Here is a 26,254-nt window from a genome sequence, read left to right on the forward strand (position 1 = left end):
CAGAACGGATGCTCCATCGAGCTCTATGGAGCGTCAGATGTCAGCGGTGACATGTCCACTGACATCCGAGCCGCTCCGATCCGAAAAAGTGTGATGGAGGAAAAAGCTATTTTTCCATCCGTCATTGGATCGGATAGGGTGACGACGGACACTGCAGTCCGTCGTCACCCGATCTCCCATAGGGAAAAAAGCAGTGCTGTGACAGGCCCGTCCCTGCGCAGCATCCTGCTCAGCAGAGATCGCTACGGCGATCCCCGCTGAGCAAGCGGATATCCATGAGGCGGATCAGCACTGATCTGCCCTGTGTGAAAGGACCATAAGGAAAAAAACTTACATTTAACCACTTAAGGACCAGGCCTCTTTTTCAGACTTGGTGTTTACATGTTTAAAACAGTTTTTTTTGCTAGAAAATTACTTAGAACCCCCAAACATTTTATATCGTTTTTTTTCTAACACCCTAGAGAATAAAATGGCGGTCATTGAAATACTTTCTTTCACACCGTATTTTCGCAGGGGTCTTACAAGCGCACTTTTTTTGGAAAAAATTCACTTTTTTGAATAAAAAAATAAGACAACAGTAAAATTAGCCCAATTTTTTTTTATATTGTGAAAGATAATGGTACGCCGAGTAAATTGATACCCAACATGTCATGCTTCAAAATTGCGCCCACTCGTGGAATGGCGTCAAACTTTTAGCCTCAAAAATCTCCATAACCGACATTTAAAAAATTCTACAGGTTGCATTTTTTGCGTTACAGAGGAGATCTAGGGCTAGAATTATTGCTCTCGCTCTACCGATCACGGCGATACCTCACATGTGTGGTTTGACTACCATTTTCATATGCGGGCGCTACTCACGTATGCGCTCTCTTCTGTGTGCAAGCTCATCGTGACGGGGTGTTTTTAAAAAACTTTTTTTTTTCTTATTTATTTTAATTGATTTTATTTATTTTTACACTGTTTTAAAAAAAAAATTGATCACTTTTATTCCTATTACAAGGAATGTAAACATCCCTTGTTATAGAAAAAAGCATGACAGGTCCTCTTAAATATGAAATCTGGGGTCAAAAAGTCCTCAGATCTCATATTTGGGCTAAAATGCAACAAAAAAAAAAAAAGAAAAAATGACATTTAAAAAAAATATACCTTTAAGAGGTATGGGCGGAAGTGGCGTTTTGACGTCGCTTCCGCCCTCCTATGGTATAGAGACGAGTGGGGGCCATCTTAGCCTCACTTGTCTTTATGCCCAGCTAGGAAGAGGACCCGATCGCCTCCGCCGCTACCGACGGCTCCGGTAAGCGGCGGAAGGATGCGGGAGGGCGGCGGGAAGGGGGGTGGCACCTCTCCCGCCGCCGATAGCGGTGATCTCGTGGGAAATCCGCCGCGGAGACCACTGTTATCGTACAGCTGACCGCCGCCTGAAGAGATGGATATCTCGGTTGTGGCAGCAGCTGCTGCCGTTACCGAGATATCCCTCTTCAAAAATAGGACGTACATCGTCGTGCGGCGGTCGGCAAGTGGTTAAATGTCCATCAATGCAGCCTTATCAGTGTCATTTGCAGCCTTATCAGTGTCATTTGCAGCCTTATCAGTGTCCATCTGCAGCCTTGTCAGTGTCATTTGCAGCCTTGCATTGCAGCCTTGTCAGTCATTTGCAGCCTTGTCATTGTCGTTGCAGGCTTGCCGTTTAAAAATGGCACCGCCGAGATACAGAGCGGATGTCCGGTGTATCTCTCGGCAGCTTTCGGCTTTCCGAAAAGCAGCCGAGAATGCCCCAAAAGCCGCGAGAACGCCCGAAAGCTGTGTTATACGCCGTACGTATCCCAGAAGACAGCGGGGGGGAGTGGCATAGATACCCACGGGTGGCTCGGGTATCTATGCCCAGAAGTGGACGCATACCTGTATTAGACAGGCATCTGCTCCCCCTCCCCCTGAAAGGTGCCAATTGTGACACCGGAGGGGGGGAGGGATCAGAAAAGCGGAGGTTCAATTTTTGGGGGGAACGCCGCTTTAAAGTTCTCTTTACAACTTGCTTTTGCTTGGTGCTTCGAATAGGCTTCAATGAGGCTTCGGTGGGGTTTTTGTTCTAATCCAACATGTTGGTGTTTGTGTGAGTCAACTTGGTATATGTCATTACTGTTGAAACTGTACTGCAGCGGATACAAAGTGGCGGTGTGGCGGGAGCTCGATCTAGACCTGCGGAGTGGTATATGGAGCTTAATGTCTTCCTGTAAAATTGTATCCTGAAACACCAGGGGACTGAACTCTAAGATTAAGAGGTCACTGGTGTTCCAGTTTTTGCAAAAGCATTCTCCCCACGTCTGTATTTTGCAGGAGACACACCTAACAGGAAGCAGAGTTATGAGTTTGTGCAGAAATTGGGTGGGCCACTCCTATAACTCGACCTATTTGAATCTAGCGAGGGGAGTGAGTGTTCTTATCCGTAAGTCTCTATCTTTTCAACTTTTGGCCCTGGAGGTGGACCCGATGGGGAGATTTGTCATTGTCTATGCTAATATTATGTCACTGGAGGTGGTGTTGGTGGGGTTATACCTGCCTCCACCGGCCTCGGTGTCTTTGTTATACCAGATTGTGACAAAACTCACGCAATATGTCACGGACAATATCCTGCTGATGGGGGACTTTAACATGGTCCCGGACCCCGCAATGGACAGAATGTTGCAGCCTTCCGGCGCTACCACGGCGCTGGGGGCATGGGCCGAAGTGTTTAACCTCACTGACGTCTGGCATTGGGGACACCCCCCGCTGAGGGCTTATACCTGCCACTCAGCGACGTACAGGACTTTTTCCAGGATAGACCTGGTGTACTCGGGGGGTCCTGTCCTTTCTAAGGTGCGGGATATCTCCATTTTACCCAGGGGGGTCTCGGACCATGCCCCGGTCTCCCTGATGCTGGAACTGTCCTGTCCCCCCTCGGAGAGCCTTTGGCGCCTCTCTGGCTTACTGACCCGCGGATAGCTATACCGGGTAGGGTGGATATTGCTGCTTTCTGGAACATGCGGGATAGAGATGTCCCCATTCGGGATACGTGGGATGCCTTTAAAGTTTGTATGCGCGGGCAATTTCAGGCTTACATTGGTAGGGTTCGTAGAGAAGCTAGGAGGGGCCTTCAGGAGGCTGAGGACAGGGTTCAACTCATGGAGTCTAGCTATGTTAGGGATCGAATGCCTCAGGCCTACTCCTGTTTCAGGGAAGCTCTGAGAGATGTTGAACTTCTACGGGCCTCCGCTACAAAAATCTGCTTACTCCCTCAGAGTCAGAATTTTTTAACAGGGCGAGCACAATGGTAGACTGTTGGCCTGTCTGTCTAGGGAGCATTCCTCCCCGGTCTCGATTTCGCGCATTCAGGCACCTGATGGGGAAGTTCTAACTGATCCATCTCTGATCAATACTAGATTTGCCTCTTACTATCAAGAGCTTTATAGCTCTAGAGCCCGGTATACGGAGGAGGAGCTGGGTCTTTACTTGGCTCAAGTGGACCTGTCGTGTCTTACTGACACGGCGAGGGAAACTCTAGATAGCCCCCTGACTCTGTCAGAAGTCCAAAGAGCTGTCAAATCATTGCAGGGGGGGAAGACGCAAGGCCTGGACGGGTTCCCTGCGGAGTTTTTTAAACATTACGTGGAAGATTTTTTCCCCATCTTTAGAGAGGTCCTGTTGAAAACGCGAGACGGTGGGGTGCTCCCTGGGACAATGACGGAGGTGGTTATTATAGTCCTCCCTAAGCCTGGCAAGAATCCTGAACTGTGTTCCTCGTACCGGCCCATATCTCTCCTGAATGTAGATCTGAAAATCCTGGCAAAGGTTCTGGCGGGCCGCCTGAACACAGTAATCACAGCTTTGGTTCACCCGGACCAGTCTGGGTTCATGCCGGGCAGAGGGACTGACATTAACATACGCAGATTGCTGACGCATTTGGATAGAGCACGGGAAGACAGCCCCGGAGTGGTGGTGTCCCTGGACGCCGAAAAGGCCTTCGATTCGGTAGAATGGGATTACCTCTGGGCTGTCCTTCGCAAATTTGGTTTTGGACCTGTGTTTGTTCAATGGCTGCAATTGATGTATGCCTCACCGACCGCTCGTATACGCACCAACAACTCCCTCTCGCGGGCCTTCCCCCTGGGAAGGGGCACCCGACAGGGATGTCCGCTGACGCCAGGGCTTTTTGCCCTGGCAGTGGAGCCGTTAGCCACTAAAATCCGTGACGCGTCCGCGGTTCGGGGAATTCGGGTGGGAGTAGTAGAGGAGAAGATATCCTTGTATGCGGATGACACTATTCTGTATTTAACGGAGGTCTCCTCCTCGCTCCCTGCGGCTCTGCGGTTAGTCGATGAATTTGAGACATACTCGGGTGTTAAAGTCAACTGGGAGAAGTCCTTAATCTACCCTCTGAGCCCGTCCGGGCCTAGGCCCATTATGCAGAACCCGCTGGTTTGGGTGGAAAGTTTTAAGTACTTAGGGATATGGATGGGTGGTCCACCGGCTAGGTATATGGAGCTTAACCTGAACCCGCTGTTGGCCCACTTTTCCAAGCGATGCATGGACTGGAAGGCGCTGCCCCTGACTCTGGTGGGTAGAGTGAGCCTTATTAAAATGGTTTACCTGCCAAAGTTTCTCTACCTATTTAGAAATAGCCCGATTGAGATCCCGGTGGCCTACTTTAACAAGATAAGGTCTATAATTAACAAAGTAAAAAGTCCTGCGCAAATGGTGCCACTAAAAAATAAATGTATAAAGAAATATAAATATATAAAAAAATATAATATATAAAGTCAATAAATCAAGGTGTACACACCGATGTGTGAAAACAGTGAAAAATAGGAGAAAAGGCAGGACCAGCTGTTCAAAAATACATAAATCCAGGCTCTCAGAACTCTCACCTCAAAGATGGAATAATCAGGCAAAGTAAAATAACCCCAGAAGATTCTCCTTAATATTTCTCTATGTAATAACCAAGGAATAATAGATGAAGCCTGTAGTATATCCTTCTGCCACTAGAGGGCCATTTCCAATACTTGAATACAACACTGCAGCTTGTAATTCCGTGGTATAGAGCTTGAAAAAAACACAGAGGAGAGGGGGAGAGGGAGAAAGAGAGGGGGACTCCAATAGTGTAGTAGTTGAATGAATGGACAAATTTATTAAAGCATAAAAAATGGACTCTCACATAAGCAAAAAAAAAGGGTAACACAGAGCAGATAAAAATGAAGACCTGGCGTTTTCAGCCAGTCTTACGCTGTTTCCGGTTGTCCTACGGCCACTCCCTACGCGTTACGTCACGTCATGTGACTTTGCATCGGGCCTATTATACGCCGCAGAGATTGGCGGTTATATACAGAGATAGATCCCCCACATGTGCTAGATGCGGTAGTGAGGAGGCCACCTTTATGCACATGGTGTGGTCCTGCCCAGAGCTACAAACGTACTGGGTACAGATTCTGACTGATATTAATCAGACTGTTGAGAGCTCTCTACAGTTGAAGCCAGAACTTATGCTTTTGAATGTGGTGGATGACCAGGCTGTGGGGAAATATGGGAGACTATTTGTGGCCTTTGCTACTTACTACGCTAGAAGGGAGGTGTTATTGAAATGGAGGTCTGAGCTCCCGCCCACCGTCACCGCCTGGAGAAATACCTTGAATGCTGTTTTGCCGCTGTATAAAATTACATATATCAATAGAAATTGTCCTCAAAAATTTGACAAGGTCTGGTCCTCTTGGATAGACTCGTGGGGCTCCCTGTCGTTGGTGGTGTCTCCCCCTGACCCAGAAGGGGATTGATGATCCAACGGCAGGGAACATGGGACGTGCGTTTGGTGATTGTTACTTGTTCCCCGGATGGCCCTCTCCCGGTCCCCTCCCCCCCCCTTTTTTTCCCTCCCCCTTCCCCCTCGGGCGGGCCTCTGGCTCACCCTTGCCCTTCTCCTGCATTCCTGCCCCCCCCCCCCGCACTTCCTCTTCCCTGGTAATGTCTCCCTATGCCTCTGGGACCCTGTAATACTTCTTCCCCCCTCCCCCTACTGGTACCCTCCACCGCTCCCCCCTCCCACTCTCCTTACCAAACGCTGTTCACTCTCGTGCAGAAGATTGAATAATTCTATGCACGGTTCTTGCATATGAACATTATTTGGAGATTTGTATCCTGATTGATGTATGTACATGGATATTCTATTGACGGAATGTATGTCATGAGCTGACCTGTATGTTTTTCTTTGTTTGAATAAAGTTCACTTTTGTTAAGATGAGGTAAGTGCCTGTGTTTCATCAGACTTGGCGACCCATCAGAATTTGTAATGGAAGTGACGTTCTGTTCCCGCCATCTTGCTACACCCCCACTCCTCTACGGTAAGGATACACTGAGAAGGGGGAAAGTGGACATCCTGTTACACCCACCGGAGTTTTGCACTTCACACTTATTTTTAATAGTAAACTGAGCTTATATGGTGAAATACAGTATTTAGAAATCCATCTGACTGTTTACATGTTGAATTATAAAATCAGAGGAGTTCTGTCAGATTCATAAACCTGTGAGATCAGCAGGTTTGCTGCTGCTTTTAAAAGTAAACAGTCCATCAGATTTCTAAATACTGTATTTCACCTTATAAGCTCCATTTACTGTTAAAAATAAGTGTGAAATGAAAAACTCTGGTGGGTGTAACAAGATGTCTACTAGCCCCCTTCTCAGTGTATCCTTACTATGGAGAAGTGCGGGGTGTAGCAAGATGGCAGCGACAGAACGTCACTTCCGTTACAAATTCTGATGGGTCACCTAATCTGACGAAACACCGGGCCGACAGCGGATGGGAGGGGGTCACAGTGGCGGAATTTGATGGGCACAAGTGGCTGCAATTGATGGGGCACAGTGGCTGCATATAATGGGCACAAGTGGTGGCATTTGATGGGCACAAGTGGTGGCATTTGACGGGCACAAGTGGTTGCATACGATGGGCACAAGTAGCTGCATACAATGGGCACAAGTGGCTGCATATGATGGGCACAAGTGGTAACATTGGATACAGGTGGCTGCATTTTATGGCCACAAGTGGCTGCATATGATGAGCACAGGTGGCTGCATTTGATGGGCACAATTGGTGGCATTTGACAGGCACAAGTGGCGGCATTTGACAGGCACAAGTAGCTGCATACGATGGGCACAAGTAGCTGCATATGATGGGCACAAGTGGCTGCATATGATGGACACGAGTGGTAACATTTGATATGCATAAGTGGCTGCATTTGATGGGCACAAGTGGCTGCATTTGATGGCAAAATTGGTGGCATTTGACAGGCACAAGTGGCTGCATATGATGGGCACAAGTAGCTGCATATGATGAGCACAAGTGGCTGCATATGATGGGGACAAGTGGTAACAATTGATAGGCATAAGTGGCTGCATTTGATGGGCGCAATTGGCTGCATTTGACGGGCACAAGTGGCTGCATTTGATGGGCACAACATGTGGCTGCATTTGATGGGCACAAGTGGCTGCATTTGATGGACACAAGTGGCTGCATTTAATGGGCACAAGTGGCTGCATATGATGAGTACAAGTGGCTGCATATGATGAGCACAGGTGGCTGCATTTGATGGGCACAAGTAGATGCATATGATGGACACAGTGGCTGCATATGATAAGCACAGTGGCTGCATTTGATGGGGCACAAATTGCTGCATTTGATGGGCACAAGTGGCTGCATTTGATGGGCACAAGTGGCTACATATGATGGGCACAGTGGCTGCATATGATGGGCACAATGGCTGCATATGATGGGCACAAGTGGTTGCATATGATGGTCACAGTGGCTGCATTTGATGGCACAATGGCTGCAATTGATGGCACAGTGGCTGCATTTGATGAGCACAATTGATGGTTTTATTTTTCAGTATTTTTCAGTTTGTGCCCCCCAAAAATTTTGAGCACCAGCCACCACTAGTCCTTTCCCGACCATTTTTCACTCACTTGTTAGGGCACTTCATCCATACAGCTATTCTGTGAGTTAGTGGACTATTTACCCTTAGTCTCTATAGAGGTGTGGATATTTAAAAAAAATAATAAAATCGTCCAAGGGACTAAACTGAGGTCCCAGTCTACTTGTCCCTAATGACAATCTCCTTGTCCTGATCATTTTATTTATTTTTTAACCAAAATCATATTTAAAGCGGGAGTTCCACCGTTTATTATTTTTTTTTAAAAGCCAGCAGCTACAAATACTGCAGCTGCTGACTTTTAAAATAAGGACACTTACCCGCCCAGCGCACCCGCGATGTCGGCACCCGAAGCCGATCTCTCGATCGTCTCTGCGGCTTCATTTCCCGGTTCCCTACTGCTCATGCGCAATAAGGATGGTCCCCACTGTCTCTGGGATCCATGTGTTTCCCAGCAGACAGCGGGGGACCTGCGGAAAGGGGCGGAAATTCAGCGGATATCTATGCCGGAAGTGGGTTCAGATACCTGTACTGTACAGGTACCTGCACCCCCCTCCCCCCGAAAGGTGCCAATTGTGGCACCGGAGGGGGGGAGGGTTCCAATGAGTGGAAGCTCCACTTTAGGGTGGAGCTCTGCTTTAAATAATGTCTTTTTACCCATACATGCACACAGTCACATACACAGCCACTTACTCATACCGTGCCTTGAAAAAGTATTACATTTTCCACAATTTATGTATTTTATTGGGATTTTATGTGATAGACCAACACAAAGTGGCACATAATTGTGAGGTGGAAGGAAAATGATAAATGGTTTTAAACATTTTTGACAAATAAATATGTGAAAAGTGTGGCGTGCATTTGTATTCAGCCCCCCTGAGTCAATACTTTGTAGACCCACCTTTCTCTGCAATTACAGCTGTGAGTCTTTTTTTCTACCAGCTTTGCACATCTAGAGAGTGCCATTTTTGCCCATTCTTCTTTGCAAAATAGCTCAAGCTCTGTCAGATTGGATGGGGAGCATCTGTGAACAGCAATTTTCAAGTCTTGCCACAGATTCTCAATTGGATTTAGGTCTGGACTTTGATTGAGCCATTCTAGCACATGAATATGCTTTAATCTAAACCATTCTATTGTAGCTCTGGTTGTATGATTAGGGTCATTGTACTGCTGGAAGGTGAACCTCTGCCCCAGTATCAAGTCTTTTGCAGGCTCCAATGCCAAGTACACACGAGCGGACTTTTCGACGGTCTTTCCGACTGACTTTCGGCGGAGTTCCAACGGACTTTCCGAATGAACGGACTTGGCCACACACAATCACACCGACGGATTCAAATATGATGATGTACGACTGGACTAGAATAAGGAAGTTCATAGCCAGTAGCCAATAGCTGCGCTAGCGTCGGTTTTCATTTGTCGGACTAGCATACACAAGAGCGGATTTCTCGATGGGAACTGGGTCTGGCGGAGTTCCGGCGAAAAAATTTGAAACATGTTCTATTTCTAAAGTCCGTCAGATTTTTGGACAGCAAAGGTCCGATGGAGCCCATACACAATCAAATTGTATGACGGATTCCCTCTGTGGGACCTGTCGTGTGTACGTGGCATAACAGGTTTTCCTCTAAGATTGCCCTGTATTTAGCTCCATCCATCAACTCTGACCAGCTTCCCTGTCCCTGCTGAAGAAAAGCATCCCCACAACATGATGCTGCCACCACCATTTTTCATGGTGAGGATGGTGTGTTCAGGATGATGTGCAGCGTTATTTTTCTGCCACGTATAGCATTTTACTTTTAGACCAAAAAGTTCAATTTTGGTCTCATCTGATCAGAGCACCTTCTTCCACATGTTTTCTGTGTCCCCCACATGGCTTCTCGCAAACTGCAAATGAGACTTCCTATGGCTTTCTTTCAACAATGACTTTCTTCTTGCCACTCTTCCATAAAGGCCAGATTTGTGGAGTGCACAACTAATGCCGCTTACACACGAGTGGAATGTCCGACAGAAAAAGTCAGACGGGAGCTTTTCATCGTATATTCCGATTGTGTGTATGCCCCATCTGACTTTTTTTTTTAAAATTCTGACGGACCTAGAAATAGAACATGTTCTAAATATTTCCGACTGAACCAATTCCTATCTGGAAAACCACACGTCTGTATGCTGTTCCGACAGACCAAAAATTACACATTCTCTGAAGCAAGTAGGAGATGGAAGGACTCGATGTGGTAAAATTAGCTTTCCTATTGGAGATACAGTGGTGTGAAAAAGTGTTTGCCCCCTTCCTCATTTCCTGTTCCTTTGCATGTTTGTCACACTTAAGTGTTTCGGAACATCAAACCAATTTAAACAATAGTCAAGGACAACACAAGTAAACACAAAATGCAATTTGTAAATGAAGGTGTTTATTATTAAAGGTGAAAAAAAATCCAAACCATCATGACCCTGTGTGAAAAAGTGATTGCCCCCTAAACCTAATAACTGGTTGGGCCACCCTTAGCAGCAACAACTGCAACCAAGCGTTTGCGATAACGTGCAATGAGGCTTTTACAGCGTCCTGGAGGAATTTTGGCCCACTCATCTTTGCAGAATTGTCCTAATTCAGTTACATTAGAGGGTTTTCGAGCATGAACGGCCTTTTTAAGGTCATACCACAACATCTCAATAGGATTCAGGTCAGGACTTTGGCTAGGCCACTCCAAAGTCTTCATTTTATTTTTCTTCAGCCATTCGGTGATGGACTTGCTGGTGTGTTTAGGATCATTGTCCTGCTGCAGAACCCAAGTTCGTTTCAGCTTGAGTACACAAACAGATGGTCGGACATTCTCCTTCAGGATCTTTTGGTAGACAGCAGAATTCATAGTTCCTTTTATCACGGCAAGTCTTCCAGGTCCTGAAGCAGCAAAACAGCCCCAGACCATCACACTACCACCACCATATTTTACTGTTGGTATAATGTTCTTTTTATGAAATGCAGTGTTCCTTCTACGCCAGATATACTTGGACACACACCTTCCAAAGAGTTCCACTTTTGTCTCATCGGTCCACAGAATGTTGTCTCAAAAGTCTTGGGGATCATCAAGATGTGTTGTGGAGAAATTGAGACGAGCTTTGATGTTCTTTTTGCTCAGCAGTGGTTTTCTCCTTGGAACTCTGCCATGCAGGCCATTTTTGCCCAGTCTTTTCCTGATGGTGGAGGAATGAACGCTGACCTTAACTGAGGCAAGTGAGGCCTGCAGTTCCTTGGACGTTGTTGTGGGGTCTTTTGTGACCTCTTGGATGAGTCGTCGCTGCGCTCTTGGGGTAATTTTGGGCGGCCGGCCACTCCTGGGAAGGTTCACCACTGTTCCATGTCTTCGCCATTTGTGGATAATGGCTCTCACTGTGGTTCGCTGGATTCCCAAAGTTTTGGAAATGGCTTTATAACCCTTTCCAGACTGATAGATCTCAATTACTTTCTTTCTCAATTGTTCCTGAATTTCTTTGGGTCTCGGCATGATGTGTAGCTTTTAAGGATCTTCTGGTGGACCTTACTGTGTCAAGCAGCTCCTATTTAAGTGATGCCTTGATTGTGAACAGGTGTGGCAATAATCAGGCCTGGGTGTGGCTAGAGAAATTGAACTCAGGTGTGGACAACCACAGTTATTGTATGTTTTAACAAGGGGGCAATCACTTTTTCACACAGGGTCATGATGGTTTGGATTTTTTTTCACCTTTAATAATAAACACCTTCATTTACAAATTGCATTTTGTGTTTACTTGTGTTGTCCTTGACTATTGTTTAAATTGGTTTGATGTTCCGAAACACTTAAGTGTGACAAACATGCAAAGGAACAGGAAATGAGGAAGGGGGCAAACACTTTTTCACACCACTGTAGCACATTCCTCACGCTGCTAATTCTGTGATGTTTTAATGCAGCGCATTCTTTTCTTCTTTATAATGCTAGAAGAATGAAATTGTTTTGCTGCTCACAAACTTATTTCTTCATTATTTATCCTGAGCTCATGAATAATATTCTATTTTTTAAAAGCCCAATCTCCATAATAATGTTTACAATTATTTTTTTTTTTTTTTATTTCATCAACATTTTTTTAGGATTACTTAAAAATTATTTTCTAGTGATCTCCATATATAGATAGATATATATATATATATATATATATATATATATATATTTTATTTTTTTTTATTTTTTTTTGTGTTACGTTACCACAATAACATTATTATCTTTTATTTGCTATTAACCTCAAGGAGGTTGGTGTCCCTTGTTAATGTGACATTGTCATTTTGAAATGTACCTGCCTACTCACAAACAAACTGTTCTATTTGAAGAAAAACAAATAGGAAAGTATTTTCTGAAAATAAAATATCCATTTATTCTGGGTAACAAAATAAAGAGGAAGTCAACGCTGGAGAAACGTTTGAAGTTTGCGAAGCCTTTTGGCCACCAGGGCACACATCAAGTCTGTGGAAAAGGAAATTGGAAGCTTGAGGAGTCCATATAATAGGGAGCACAATCTGGTCCAGGAAACTCAGAGATCAGGACCAGCAGCAGATGACATATCTGTCCACAGGCTGTGGTACTACAACAGCCTGCATCTTCTGTCAAACCAGACTGAATCCAGGCCATCATTTCTTGTCTTCCCTGCAGCCTACCCTCCACGCTTCCCTGCAGCCTTCCTGAAGCCTTTCTTGGAGGCTGTGGCTCTGGTGGTGGACTTTTGGCAGGAAGAGGAGGAAGGAAGATGGGCTAGCTCATATATGTGTCTGTCCTTAATCAGCTGGCCCTTCAACCCCTTCTGAAGGGCATAAAAAAAAGGTCCCTCGCAGAGGAGGCGTTGGCCCTTCTCCACTTCTAGCAACCTGGTGGCTAGATAGCAGCCATAGACCTCTTCAGCGTTGGGGGGTGGGCTTAATGAGGCCCAGTGCTGCCTCCTCCATCATCATCCCCTTCCTGGGCCTTTTGGTTGTAAGGCAGAGGGGAGGCACCTGGGATTGGGTGAGGCTCCTACTGGGCCCAGCCACCTCCTGGCTGCCCCTGGGCCCAGCCACATCCTGGCTGCCACTGGGCACGGCCTCCTCCTGGCTGCCACTGGGCACGGCCTCCTCCTGGCTGCCACTGGGCATGGCCTCCTCCTGGCTGACACTTTCCAGAACCTCCTCCTGGCCTATCTCATCTTGTGTATAAAAAAGGGACATCGTTTTTGCTTCATCAATCACACACAATTTTTAGCTCCTGACTTTCAAATTGAATGTTAATAAATAAAAAAGACTATCATTCTGACCCCAGCATTTTTCTTTCTTGTCCCAAACATTCTGGCCACTACTGTCTATTCATATGTAAATCACTTTGTTTAAAATCATTAATTAGTTAGCAATTATAACATCTAGTTAACATCATTAATATTAGGATAATAAATATGTCTACAAATAATATACCTGGCTCCAGCTGGGCGCATCCACTTTTTCCAGGATGGAAGGTCCAGGTTGTTCCTCATCAGCCTCTGCTGGGGTTGAGGGAAGGGTGGAGGGAAGGCTGCAGGGAAGGGTAGAAAGTGATTCCCTGGCTTCAATCTGGTCATCCAGAAACCGCAGTTTGTTGAAGTACCACAGCTTGGGGACATACACTTGCACTACTGATGCTCCTTATCTGAGAGATTTTTGGATCTTATTATGCTCCTTCTTATACATGTTCCTCAAGATCCCAATTTTATTTTCCAAAAATTATATGTTTGCATCGGGGACCCGAGTCTTCACAAATTCCAGAAGTTTCTCCAGCGATGACCTCCTAGCTTGTTTTATTATAATATAAGCTGTGTTTCACCTCCCACAAATTCCTCATCTCCCTGTATCTGTCTATGAAACTGGCCATGATTATTTTGACATTATAATGTCTGATATTGCCTTCAGTTTTTATACGTTGAACTTTGTAAGTTCCAGAGTTGTTTATGTTATGTTTTAAAACATGCCTGTTTCTAAAAAAAACAAAAATAAAAAATAAAACAAATTGAGAAAAAAAAGAAAATATTCTTCTAAAAGTTTTTATAACACACATGTGAATGTGCACAGTGTAAACATTTTGAGAATCAACAATGTGTGGCTTCTTCGTTCAATGCTCAATACCAGTTTAAATTAATTTTGTGTTTACAGTGACAATGGTTAAAAATTAGACATTGTCTGGCATCGCAATGGCCCCCCTACCCGTAAAATGATTAACATATTTCTCCCAAACTTCACGGTGCTTTGGGGTGCCAAACCAGGACGGCCAGTATCCAGGCCGTAAGAGGATTGGAGGTAAGTCTGGCCTCAGGCCCCACTGAGGCAAGATAATTGTGTGAATTTTTATGTAAAAAGTTGTGCAATATGCAGCAGCATAAGATTATGTGGTTGAGTTTATACTCCGCTATGTGTATGGCTGTCAGAAACAGAGAAAACTGGCTGGCCATTATCCCAAAGGCATTCTCCAGACTCTTCTGGCTCTGGCCAGCCAATAGTTAAAAACCCTCCTCTCCGGGGTGCAGGTCCTCTGGGGGAATGGCCTCATCAGGTGCTCACCCAGACCGAACGCTTCATCAGCAAGAAAGACAAACGGGAGTCCATCAACGTTGTCTGCATCAGGTGGCAATCTCAGGCCACCACTCTGGAGCCCTTGGTAAAACACCATCTGGGCGAAGACTCCTCCATCCAGCCATTCTTCCCAACATCCACATAGAGGGACTCATATTGTACCGACACCACCGCCATTAACACGATACTATGAAACCCCTTATATTAAAATAGTATGACTCCGAATGGGATGGTGGCACGATGTGGACGTGCTTGCCATCTATAGCCCCTCCAAAGTTGGGAAAGTCCCAACAGTTAGAAAAATGTGAGGCCACAGTCTGCCATTTCTGTGGCGTTGAAGGAAACTGTGGAGTCAAAACAGAAAAAATTATATTAGTACTTTTGCACATAACATTGCAAGCAGATTAGACATAAACATTCAGCCAACATCAGTATAACATTTATTTTAAGGAGTATTTAAAGACAAAAATATAAGGGCCACTTATCAGATTAATCCACCCCCCCCCCCCCGATGGCCCATTGTAAAAATTTTAGGGGGTGTAGGGTTCGAGATGAGTTTGGGCCCCCCAAAAATAGCCTCTGGCACTCTGCCTGAATTTAAGGACAACAATAACATTTGTACAGTTTTAAGGGGTTGTTTGGGGTAAAGCACTACAACGGAGCTGACAAAATACATTGTTATGTGACTAGGCTATAGGTGTATATGGGCCCAGGATAGCATGCTGGGGAGGTTAGTTAAGGAAAATATGCATGTAGGCAAATTATGAAATCTCTCAATGCAGCGCATTCTCTTCTTCTTTATAATGGTATAATAATAAAGCTGCTTTGCTGGTGATATTCACAGAGTTCTGACAAATGTATTTCCTTCTTTTTTTTCTAGTGATCTCCAGAATAAAATAAAAAAATGTTTTGTTTTTTGTGTCAAGTTACCACAACACCATTATTATCTCGTATTTTTAAAGCTCAAAGATAAAACTATGTCAGTGTCCCTTGTTAATTTGACATTGTATATTTCACAAACAAACTGTCCTCTTTTAAGTAAAACACATAGCCAAGTATTTTGCAAAAACAAAATTTTTTATTCAATATGGAGCACAAGGTCATATAAAAATCAAGAGGAAGGCAACGATGGAGAAACAGTTGGAATTGATGAATCGTTTGTACCCCAGGGCAGACATAAATTATTTGAATTCAAAACTGGTGACCTGAGGAGCCCATTTAATAGGGAGCACAATACGGTCCTGGACTCCCAGAGATCGGGAGCAGCAGCAGATGACATATATGTCCTGAGGCTGTGGTCTTCCAACAGCCTTCATTTTTTGCCAGTCCAGACCAAACCCAAGCCATCGCTCTTAACACTTCCTTCCACACAAATTAAAGAAATTAAATCAAAAATGCATTCTCTGCAACAAAAAGAAAAAAATTAAAAACTCAAATTAAACCAAAAGAAAATTATAAATTATAGTGTTGATAATCCCCAGCCCAAGGGCCTTGTTGGGGGTGTTGTGGCTGCATTGGCCGTGGCCTGCCATGTTGCTGTGGTGGGTGGGGTGGCTGTGGTGTTGGTGGAGGTGGTGGAGGAGTATGGTCGATTCGCATATGTGCATCTTCAGAGTGATTAGGCCCCTCCTCCCCTTGTTGAGGGGCTGAAGGATGATCTCTTCGCACATATTGCGCTGGTCCTTCTCCATCTCTTTTAATTTGTTGCCCGTCATGCATCCAAAAGCCACCTGGGCATCAGGGGCCATGCTAATAGCACTTGTGGCATGCCTGAGAAACGCAGCCGTAGCCTCATCCAGGTTTCTTGACTTCCTGGCCCTTTTAGTTGGGGGGCGGAGGTGAAGAACCTGGGATTCAGTCTGGCTGCTCGGCACGTCCTCCACGACTTTCCTGTGTATGAAAATGGTACATATTTTTAAGTTTTTGGTCATCAATCACACACAATTTTGAGCTCATGACTGTTGCAAATTGAATGTTAACAAATAGAAAAGACTATCATTCTGACCCCAGCATTTTTCATTCTTGCCTCAATTATTTTTGGCCACTACTGTCTACTGATATGTAAACCACTTTGTTAAATCAGAAATTTAGGATCAATAACGTCTAGTTAACATCATTTAATTTTTGTCCACAAATATGTTCAACAATGCTATACCTGGGTCAAGCTGGACTCCTCCACTTCCTCTTCCTGTATCGAAGGACCAGGGTGGACCTCAGCAGCTGTGTCCTCAGCCGATGTGGAAGGAAGCATTGAGAGTGATGGATGTGGTTCGCTTTGGTCTGATAAAAAATGCAGGCTGTTGCAGTACCACAGACTGGGGACATATATGTCATCTGCTGCTGCTCTGGATCTCTGGAAATCCATTACATTCTATTATATGTACTATGCAGGCTACCAAATTTGGCCTTCAAATAATTGATGTCTGCCTTGGGATACAGAGGCTTCACCAATACCAACAGTTTCTCCATCTCTCCCTTCCTCTTGATTTTGTTGGAATAATCCCTGCATTTAACTTGGCATAGGCATGGCAGCTCCTGGTATTGTTGGATAAATTCTGGTAAAAAAACAGGGAATGTAAATTTATCCACCATTTTGCTTGCAAGACACAACACAAGACAAACCTTAATGTCAGGCTTAACTCTCATAATTTGGTCCCAATATAGGCCTCAATCTATAAGCAGTATAGGCCACTAACCACTGATGCCCCAATATTTACAATTGTACCTTCATTTGAATGTTCCTTTGTGCGACAACGATCTTACGTCCTCCACTCACAGGTCGTTCCTACAGCCATTACAGCGACTGTGCGTTATAATTTTATATACACTGCGGATGCATCAAACTCTGCCCCTGTCCTTTCTAGTGTATTCCCCGCCTCTTCTCTTTCGGGACAGTGGGAGAGCACATGGCAGAGAGACAGCAGGAGTGTACTGATAGCAGCGAGGAAAGCCCGGGGCAAGCCAGCTTGAGATCCAGGAGGACATATAAGGCATCAAATATTTATTTTGAAAAAAAATGGTGGAGATGGTGGAAATATTATTGAGGACAGACTATGATGGGAATCATGGACCTTACAGAAACCCAAGTCCAGAAAGGCCAAAATCATGGCTAAAGTTGTGAGAAGACTGCGCAGGAATTTTGGGGTATGACGATCCAAGGATCAGTTGAGAAAATGCTGGTCAGACCTTAAAATGAGAGAAGAAGATCAGTATGAAAGATCAGGAAAGTGCTGCAAAAAATAAACTATTTGTCGTGTGTTCCTATTATTATTTTTACTTTCGTGATGGTCTATGTTCTTTTCTTTACTGTTGCACAGTTTAAAATACCAAGTTTTATGTTCGTGGACACAGGAATCGTTCGTTCAACCACTAATCTTTTGTGTTTGGGAGATGCAGGTTGAATGCATTTGTTCAGGCCTATATTGATTAAAATAAGTGCATTAGATTGTGGTCTAGATGTGTTTGAAACTATAATGAAATGTCAACTTTATTCAGTGTCAGGAGAGGACACTAAGCAGCTGTTTAAGCATCTGGACGCAGGAGCACTAGTGTGTAACACCAAAACACCCTTGTTATGGTGTCCCACGCAGGTGCTTCAGTGGATACTAGGGGTCTCTCCATGTGTGAAACTTGCACAAAACAGGTAAGTATTCTAGCTTTTGAAAGGGAAAAAATCATGTATTCAGCTTGGAACTCTGCCAAAACAGACAATTGGAAGACACTTCCAAGCAATGTTTCATATTACCAGGGCTTTTTTTCTCGGAGAATAGGTGCAGGAACTCCCCCCGTCTGAGTCGCCCCTTGTCTCTGCCCCCTACCCACCTCTGACCACCGTCACTTGATTCCACCTGCTACCCACCTACCAGTACTGCCCCTTTTAGAGAATAAAGAAACAAGTATTGTTTTGTGGTACTAAATCTTTTGAATGGAACATGTTGATGATAAAAAGAAAAGCAGTAAAATAGATCCCCTGCAGTCAGCAACAATAGAATCCCAACAATAGATCCCCACACAACAATAGACTCCCCCAGCAACAATGGACTCCACCCCAACAACAATAGATTCCCTGCAGCAATGGAGAACCACCCACAACAAAATATCCCACCCAGTAACAAAATATCCATCCAAGCAACATTAGAACCCCCCCCCCCCCCAGCAGCAACAACAGATTTCCCAGCAGCCATCATCAATAGAGTCTTCAGCAGCCAGTATAAATAGACCCCTCAACAGTAGATCCCTTCCAGCAACATAAGTCCCCCCAGCAACAATAGATTCCCCATCAGCAAAAATAGACCCTCACACAACATCAGATTCCCACCAGTGACAATAGATCCCCCAGCAGCCAACATAAATAGACCCTCCAGCACACCCCACACCCAATGCTATTACATACCCTGTTTCCCCTAAAATAAGACCTAGCATGAGTGTCGGTGATGGCTGCAATATAAGCCCTACCCCCCAAATAAACTGCATCCTCTTTCCCCAAAAATAAGCCCTACCCTGAGAATAAGACATAGAAGGACTTTAACTAGGGCTTATTTGGGGGGTAGGGCTTATATTGCAGCCATCGTCGACAATCACGCTAGGTCTTATTTTAGGGGAAACAGGGTACATTCAGTGCTGGAGGTGCCAGAACTGCGTTCCCCCGTGTTCCCACTGAGAAAAGTCCTGCATATTACTATGTATGATATATCAGTCTACTAAGTATACCTTTTTTGTATTAACATAGGGGAGAAAAGAAGAGGGACATCTGAGGTGTTTGGGGACACCAGTAACCCAGCACCTACTGAACATCCTGAAGAAAGGCAACTCACCAGACATCCTGAAGATGTGGATGCTGATGTGCAGGAAGTACTGTGTGAAGTTGAAATGGTGTCGACCACAGGTCAGTGTCTGACACCACAGCTTTAAGTAATAAATGGATGCCTGCATACAGGGCCATCTTTAAGGCAGGGCAAAAGGGGGCAGCTGCCCTGGGCCCTGTCATTGTTATGGGGCCCAAAGCAGCTGCTTCATACTTGCCAACTATCCTAGTGTAAACTTCCTTGTCCCTTGAAGTTTTAGTCATGTACTGTGTCCCGATATCTCAGTGTGAAGTGCTGGTACTAATGCTGCTCAGCTGTGCCCTATTGTTGTGTACAGATGACTCACCTGCAGACCCTGTGTTTACATGTAAGTAACCGGCATTCATATGTAAATAGCGGCGGCATTACTAAGTAAATAGTTGCGGCTGGCCGCATTTGTATGTAAATAAAGGCAGCATTCGTATGTATATCATGCCCCCCTGTAGTGAGGAGATGATGTGCTATAATCTCTAGCAACTAATCAGTGAGCCGTAATCTGGTCTGTAACCTCTAGCAACCAATCAGTAAGCAGTAATGATATGCTGTAACTGCTGGCAACCAATCATAATTTCTGCCTGATCTGATACAGTAAATTGATTTTAAGCCTCGCGGCTAGTTATTGTATGTCTCAGAGCAGGTGGAGAGTGAAATTGCATGGGGGGGGGGGGCCCCAAGAAAATTTTTGCCCAGGGTCCAATCAATATTAAAGATGGCCCTGCCTGCATATTTTTAATAATGTTATTTTTATTTATTTTTTAGGTCATGTTGATGTTGTGGAAGCAGAAAATCACTTTAGCAGTGCAAGCGATCTCTGCTGAGCAGGAAGATGACAGGTCCGCCTCCGAACACTTTGCGGGGATGAACCTGTCAGAGCGCCGCTCTCCAATATAGCTGCTCTTCCCTAACCGCAGAGTCCGTCGCCACCCGATCCAATCCGATGACGGATGGAAAAGTACGTTTTTCCTCCGTCACACTTTTTTGGATCGGAGCGGGTCGATGTCAGCGGACATGTCACCGCTGACATCCGACACTCCATAGACCTCTATGGAGCATCCGTTCAGGTCTGCCTAAAAAACTGACAGACGGACCTGAATGGATCGGCCGTGTGAAAGAGGCCTTAGGGAAAATCTAAAAAATCTCAAAATGTTACAGCAGTACCGTAGTTATTTTTTACATGTTTGTACAGTTTTAAATGAATCGCAAAGTCAAATTTTGAAGATGCACACAAATTGGGACTCCAAATTTGGATTTCCCTCATGATCCCATGCCTAAAATGTGTGTCTTTGCCTACATCTATTTTGTTAAAGCCCCAAAACACACAGTGGGGGTTATTTACTATAGGAAAATTCACTTTGCACTGCAAGTGCACTTGGAAGTGCAGTCGCTGTAGATCTGAGGAGGACATGCAAGGAAAATAAAAAACAGCATTTTAGCTTGCACATGATTGGATGATAAAAGCAGAGCTTCCACTCATTTCAGATCTACCCCTTAGATTTAGAGCGACTGCACTTCCAAGTGCACTTTCAGGATTTGCTTTTTGTAAATAACCCCTAGTGTGTCAACATGTGCTATCTCCCATCATGGGATATCAATGTATGCGCTTTGTGGGTGCAACCCCTTCCTCCAAACTATAGTAGGTGAGAGGAAGGGGTTGCACCCCCGAAACACGTCCATTGATCCCTCATGATGGGTGCTAGCACATGTTGACACACTGGGACTTATTTGAAAAAGGCAAAACCACTTTGCACTACAAGTGCAATGCACGTGCACTTGAAAGTGCACTTGTAGGGTAAAGTGGATTGGCCTAAAAAAAATAGCCCTCTGCCTGGATTTGAGGACAGCAATAACATTTGTACACATTTTAGGGGCTGTTTAGGGTAAGCACTAAAATGTAGCTGACAAAATACATTGTTAATTTACTAGGCTAGGTGTGTATGGTATAAGCTAAGTGTGTATTGGGGTCTGATGAGCACTGAGAAGGGCTGGAGAGCACTAGGGGGCCAGAGTGTACAGGGGCTGATGAGCACAGGGGGGCCTGAGAGCACTGGGAGGGGCTGAAAACCATGGTGGGCAGGAGAGAACTGGGGGGGCCGAAGAGTACAAGGGCTGATAAGCACTGACAGGGGCTGGAGAACACTGGGGGGGGGGGCAGAGAGTACAGGGGCTCACAAACACTGGGAGCGGTTAGGGAGCACTGGGGGGGGTGGAGAGTACAGGGGGGCTGATGAGCACTGGGAGGGGCTGGAGAGCACTGGAGGGGCAGAGAGTACAGGGGAGGCCACTGAGTAAAGGGGCTGATGAGCACAGGGGGCTGAGAGCACTGGGAGGGGCTGGAAAGCATAGAGGGACTGGAGATCACTGGGGGGCCGAAGAGTACAGGGGGGCTGATGAGCTAAGGGGGGCCTGAGAGCACTGAGGGGGGCTGGAGAGCACAGGGGTGGAGAAGACAGGGGCTGGAGAGCACTGGGGGAGTTGGAGATCACTGGGGGGAGGGGGGGCTGGGGAGCAATGGGGGAGCCTGAGAGCATGGGGGGGCACTGGGGGGCAGTAAAAAGAAGCTGGATAGGAGAATCAGCTGCATACACAGTAGAAGAATCCATCTCTTTATTTTTCTCCTATAGCCTCAGAATGCCCACGGGAGAGAGAGAATGGGAGGCAGGCATTCAGAGGCTGACTTTTCCTTCTGTCCAGCAGCCGCATCTCGTGTAAATTCCCTCCCTCTTCATGGTCACAGGTAACATGACCTGTAGTCTCCGCCCCCTGGCCCGACGGCAGAGCTGAAATGGTGGCTGCAGAAGGCTGGGTGAGCGGCGGGGACTCAAGGAGCAGCTCAGCTGCCTTGAGCCCCACAAGCACATGCAGCCTGGTGGCCCCCGGCCCACCAGGCAAGTGGCCAGTGTGCCCTATGGCCAGTTTGGGCCTGTCCTGGAGATTTCTCCCCGTCGCCAAGTACCGCAAGGTGGCGACGAGTCTTTGTTCGGGAGTGATGGCTTGCTGCATGCATGTGTCCTACTTAGTAATATAGGGGGTCGGCTAAGCCAATAGATGGTGAAAGCAGGGGTCCGTCACCCGGAGATAATTCCTGAAATAATCAGGATTATTCTCCTTGAGCTCTCGCAGCAAAGGCATATGACAGAATTGGTCACGATTAAGCAAACGATTCTTGGTACAAAAACTTCTCCTCCTCCTGTTCCTGGACTGGACTTGGGTCAAAGCAATAACTCCAAGCCCAACAAAAGCATGATCTCCCTGACAAGAACGCCACGTGGCTAGTAGACGAACGCCGTTCAGAAACGAACTGACAAGAATGTACTGAAAATCATAAAGGACCTGACAAACACGACCTGAAAATCAGAAACGACCTGACAAGCACGCACTGAAAATCAGAAGTGAACCAAAAAGTACGCTCTGAAAAACAGAAACGAACTGACAAGCACAAGGCTGAAATGCGAATCAACGCTCACCAAACTTCTACTAACACAAGATTAGCAGAAGGAGCACAAAGGGTGACGCATGACTAGCGAACTTCCTTTTAATCGATTCATAGTACGTCTAGTACGGTACTACATTCATAATTGTTGGCCAACATTTGTGTGACCATGTGTATGCAAGACAAGTTTGAGCCAACGCCCTTCAGACACAATTCCACGGTTTTGTTGGCAGAAAATCCGATTATGTGTACAAGGCTTAACTATTTTAATCCTTATGATGCTAGCATTAGTAAATAGATAGGGAAGTATATCATATTTATTTGTTTTATACCAGTGTTTCTCAAACTTTTTTGTCTTGCGACATATATATATTTAATTTTTAATTTAATGTGAAGCATGTACCTGTTTTCAAGAGCAACTCAGATTGAAGCAATTGTAATCCTCTTTGTGCTTTCGCTTGCTTCCTTGCATTTCATTTAACAGTTTCTCTTTCAGAGTTCCAGACTTGATGAAGTATTTCTCCATCGCTAAACAATGAACAAACTTTATAAGCATCAAAGTTGGAATGGAGCAGTCTCTATTATTATAATATAAATAGAGCCTGAGAGCACTGGGAGGAGCTGGAAAGCATGGGGGCTGAAGAGCAATGGGGGGGGGGGAGAATACAGGGGCTGATGAGCACTGGAAGGGGCTGGAGTGCACTGGGAGGAGTTGGAGACCACTGGGGGCCGGAGAGTACAGGGGGCTGATGAGCACTGGGAGGGGTTGGAGTGTACTGGGGGGCCCAAGAGTACAGGGGGGCTGATGAGCACTGGGAGGAGCCAGAGACTACAGGGGCTGATGAGCACAGGGAGGGCCTGAGAGCACTGGCAGGGGCTGGAGAGCACTAGGGGAGCCAGAGAGTACAGGGGCTGATGAGCACAGGGGGGCCTGACAGCACTGGGAGGGGCTGGAAAGCATTGAGGGGGCTGAAGAGTACAGGGGCTGATGAGCAGTGGGATGGGCTGGAGAGCACTGGGAGGGTGTCAGGGCTGGCTACCTTCTCTGGGCTGGCTGCTCAGCTGTTGGCTAATTACCAGCTCTCATCTCTCTCCACAGTTACCAGCTGTTCCTGATCATGCTCGTCTGACCTGCCTACTTAAAGCTGTCCAGCTCACTTCACCTCTGCCTTCACCTTGGTCACATCACAAGAAACCATCTCCTGCGGTTCTGTTTAAAGACTGGCTTGCTGACATCCCTTCTGGCTCCTTATCCTACTTACTGTGCTCTACTTGGATCCCTGACTTCTGGCTTGGCTGATTACCCGATCTGGTTATTGAACTCTGGCCTGGCTGACTACTCGATCCGGTTACTGGACTCTGGCTATGCTTCGACTACGCTTTTTCTATTTACCTTTTTATTTTTATTAAATAAACAAGTGTGATTTAATTGTACTTCTGTCTCAGTCTGATTTATGGTTTTTGACAGAGGGGTTGTAGAGTATAGGGAGGCTGATGAGCACTGGGAGGGGCTGGAGAGAACTAGGGGGCCAGAGAGTACAGGTGGCTCATGAGCACGGGGGGGGGGGGCTGGAAAGCATAGGAGGGGCTGGAAAGCATGGAGGGGCTGGAGAGCACTGGGAGGGCCAAAGAGTACAGGGGGCTGATGAGCTAAGGGGGGTCTGAGAGCACTAAGGGGGGCTGGAGAGTACAGGAGTGGAGAGTACAGCGGGGCTGATGAGCACTGGGAGGGGCTGGAGAGCCCTGAGGGGGCCGGAGTGTACATGAGCTGGAGAGCACTGGGAGAAGTTGAAGATCACTGGGGGGGGCTGGGGAGCAGTGGGGGAGCCTGAGAGCACGGTGGCATCTGAGAGCATGGTGGGAGCCTGAGAGCACTAGGGGCAGTAGAAAGAAGCTGGATAGGAGAATCAGCTGCATACACAGTAGAAGAATCCATCTCTTTATTTTTTTCCTACAGCCTCTGAATACCCACGAGAGAGAGATAATGAGAATCAGGCATTCAGAGGTTGTAGGAGAAAAATAAAGAGATGGATTCTTCTACTGTGTATGCAGCTGCTTCTCCTATCCAGCTTCTTTCCACTGCCCCCTAGTGCTCTCAGGCTCCCACCATGCTCTCAGATGCCCCCTGTGCTCTCAGGCTCCCCCACTGCTCCCCAGCCCCCCCCCAGTGATCTCCAACTCCCCCCAGTGCTCTCCAGCCCCTGTCTTCTCCACCCCTGTGCTCTCCAGCTCTCCTCAGTGCTCTCAGGCCCCCCTTAGCTCATCAGCCAGCCTGTACTCTTTGCCCCCCCCCCCCAGTGCTCTCCAGCCCCCCTGTGCTCATCAGCCCCTGTACTCAGTGGCCTCCCCTGTACTCTCTGCCCCCCCAGTGCTCCCCATCCCCAGCCTCTGAATACCCACGGGAGAGAGATAATGAGAAGCAGGCATTCAGAGGTTGTAGGAGAAAAATAAAGAGATGGATTCTTCTACTGTGTATGCAGCTGCTCCTCCACCTATCCAGGTGCAGGCATGGGGAGCCGCACTCACTTTCCATCCTGTCCTGCAGCCGCGTCTCGTGCAAATCCCCTCCCTCTTCATGGTCCCAGGTAACATGACCTGTAGTATCCACCCCCTGGCCCGATGGCAGAAAGGAAATGGCAGCTGGCCGGGCAGCCAGCCAGCCAGCTGGCCGCAGAGAGGGTGGGTGAGCAGCGGGGACTCAAGGAGCAGCTCAGCTGCCTTGAGCCCCACAAGCACATGCAGCCCGGGGGCTCCCAGCAAGTGCTTGATGTGCCCTATGGCCAGCCCGGGCCTGTCCTGGAGACTTCTCCCCATTGCCAAGTACCGCAAGGTGGCGATGAGCCTTTGTTCGGGATTGATGTCTTGCCACATGCCTTTTGCCTGCTTAGTAATATAGGGGGCCAGCAAAGCCAATAGACGGTAAAAGCAGGGGTCCGTCATCCGGAGATAATTCCTGAAATCCTCAGGATTATTCTCCTGCAGCTCCCGCAGCAAAGGCATATGACAGAATTGGTCACGATTATACAACCAATTCTTGGTCCAAAAACTCCTCCACCCCCTTTTCCTGGACTGGACTTGAGTCAAAGCAATAACTAGAAGCCCAACAAAAGCACAATCTCTCTGACAAGAACGCCACATGGCTAGAAGATGAATGGCCTTTTCGAAACTAACTGACAAGAACGCACTGAAAATCAGAAAGGACCTGACAAGCACAACCACAAGATTAGAAGAAGGAGCACAAAGGGTGGTGCATGACTAGCGAACTTCCTTTTTATCGACTTGTAGTAGGTCTAGTACGTCACTATGTTCGTAATTGTTGGCCAACAATTGTTTATGCAAGACAAATTTGAGCCAACTCCCTTTGGACAAAATTCCATGGTTTTGTTGGTGGAAAATCTGATTGTGTGTATGAGGCTTTACTATTTTAATCCTTATGCTGTTAGCATTAGTAAATGGATAGGGAAGTATA

The 26,254-nt window shown here is 46.3% G+C and overlaps 1 long non-coding RNA gene across 1 annotated transcript in view; it reads left to right on the forward strand.

Moving 5' to 3' along the window:
- The window catches only part of LOC143987817 (uncharacterized), a 51,864-nt gene extending 27,645 nt beyond the window's left edge, over positions 1–24,219 (forward strand). Inside the window, exons 2-3 of the long non-coding RNA XR_013276708.1 lie at positions 19,241–19,396; positions 23,885–24,219. This is a non-coding gene — a long non-coding RNA (uncharacterized LOC143987817). The remainder of the gene's footprint in view (positions 1–19,240; positions 19,397–23,884) is intronic.
- The last annotated feature ends 2,035 nt before the right edge of the window (positions 24,220–26,254 follow it).

The sequence above is a fragment of the Lithobates pipiens genome, unplaced genomic scaffold (genome assembly GCF_037356315.1).
Source record: "Lithobates pipiens isolate NorthernLeopardFrog02 unplaced genomic scaffold, aLitPip1_a1.2 Scaffold_18, whole genome shotgun sequence".
In the NCBI taxonomy this organism is placed as follows: Eukaryota; Metazoa; Chordata; class Amphibia; order Anura; family Ranidae; genus Lithobates; species Lithobates pipiens.